The 2,191-nt window shown below is 40.3% G+C and overlaps 1 pseudogene; it reads left to right on the top strand.

Annotated features, from left to right (window-relative positions):
* The first annotated feature begins 303 nt into the window (after positions 1-303).
* Positions 304-1,521, top strand: LOC143586903 (quinone-oxidoreductase QR1, chloroplastic-like; annotated as a pseudogene).
* Positions 1,522-2,191: the final 670 nt, after the last annotated feature.

Raw genomic sequence — 2,191 nt, forward strand, 5'->3', positions numbered from 1 at the left:
GAATTTAGGTTTGTTTGAATACCGAATTGATGAATCTATCAATTAGATTCGGTGGTTTGCTTAAGAGAGGAATGTATAACATCTGGCAAGGTGACACAAAAACGTGGCTGTGATGTGATGATGAGCCCATATGTGACGCCAAACTTCTCTTTCATAACTATGCATGTGTGTATATGATATAATATAAGTGGACTTGAGTCAGTGCCCTCCCTCTACAACTTGATATCGTCCACAGTAATGTATTAATGCCTATACATATACGTATTCAAATTCCTCCACTCACACTTGTTCAAGTCGCCGGCTATGGCGGAAAAGCTTATGCACGCGGTTCAGTATGATTCTTACGGAGGAGGAGCTTCTGGTCTTAAGGCGTAATTAACATATTAATTTCACATGTAACATATATATATATACTAACACATGCATGCATGTTATGTTGTATGTATATTGTATAGCATGTTGAAGTTCCTATTCTTAAGCCTTGTAAAGGAGAAGTTGTAATAAAATTGGAGGAAACTAGCATAAATCCAATCGATTGGAAGATACAGAAAGGCATGCTGCGCCCTCTTGTCCCACCCAAGTTCCCTTGGATACCAGGTGCATATATGTTAATTAATCCTTGCATGCATGCAGCCACTGATGTCGCAGGAGAGGTGATGGATGTTGGGCCTGGAGTCACTCATTTCAAAGCTGGTGATAAAGTTGTCTCCATGCTTACCATAATGGTAAGTTAATTATATAAATATATAATACGTGCATCCATCTAAATAATGCACATAATCATCTTAGTTTAATATACTTTTACTTGTTGTTAAGACTATTTCAAAAAACTCGATCGCAGAAAAGTGGAGGACTATCCGAGTATGCTGTGGGTAGTGAAAAACTCCGGAGGTATCAGCAGCTGAAGGGGCTGGGCTACCAGTAGCCGGTCTTACCGCACTCCAATCCCTCACCTATCACGCTGCCATCGCCCTAGACAAAACCGCCGGCCCCACCACCAACATCCTCATCACCGCAGCTTCAGGCGGCGTAGGCCAATACACTGTCCAACTAGCAAAGCTAGGTAACGTCCACATCACTGCCACTTGTGGGCAGCGCAACATGGACCTCATCAAAGGCCTAGGTGCTGACGAGGTTATTGATTACATGACCCCGCAAGGCGAGGCTCTTAAAAGCCCGTCGGGTAAGAAATATGACATCGTGATCCATTGTGTCACTCCTATTCCTTGGTCTACGTTCGAGCCAAATCTTAGCCTCAACGGGATAGTCATAGATGTAACCCTGGGCCCACGATCCTTTTTTGCGGCTTTTGTGAAGAAAGTCACTTGCTCGAAAAAGAAATTGATTCCGATGACAGTGTTTCCAAAAGCTAAGAACATGGAGTACCTTGTTGAATTGGTGAAGGAAGGAAAACTAAAAACTGTTATCGACTCGAGATACCCTTTAAGGAAGGCTGAAGAGGCTTGGGCAAAGAGCTTTGGTATGCATAAAATTATTGTTGAGCCTGAGTTGAAATGCTGAAATTTTGATTTTGTTGAAATAAAGCATCGGTGGGCATGCTACTGGCATGCTTCTGTCTTAAGCCTCTAAATATCATCAAGTTTGAAATTATGTTCATTAAAATATTAAGTGAAAAAAGAAAGAATAATGGCATAGTTGTTTTTTTTTATGAGTGATCAAAGCAATGTAAAAACTAACCCTTAGCATAATTTATAACTCTGTACATTCAAAATTTTAAACAAAATGTTTGAAAGTTTGACCGCTGTCTTGCGAAATGTCACTACTCACATGTGCTGCTCTGACATATTTAATGTTTCTTCAACATTTCCATGTTACCACTAATGGAATCATGTCGTGTCATTTTGTGAGACATGCTCTGTTACTCTGTTAGTACAACTAATGGACGACCACTTGCACAATACCAAAATGTTTAAGTTCTTTTAGTAAACATTGTGCATGATGGAACATTAAGGGTTTATACTATATGATTAGGGTACAACTACGTACACCAAACACCATCTACACGCCTCGTATAGGATAATACGGGGCTATATCACACCGATAGTCCTATAAGCAGGGGCGGACCCACATAGTCGCAATCGGGGTCCCTGGACACCAATGTTTTTTAAAAATTTCCTAGAAGCGGTATATAAAATTTTTTAAAGATCCCATAAGAATTAACATTTGGAAC

The sequence above is a fragment of the Bidens hawaiensis genome, unplaced genomic scaffold (genome assembly GCF_021521415.1).
Source record: "Bidens hawaiensis isolate Kalapana, Puna unplaced genomic scaffold, B.hawaiensis_p1.1 tig00035044_1, whole genome shotgun sequence".
Taxonomy (NCBI): domain Eukaryota; kingdom Viridiplantae; phylum Streptophyta; class Magnoliopsida; order Asterales; family Asteraceae; genus Bidens; species Bidens hawaiensis.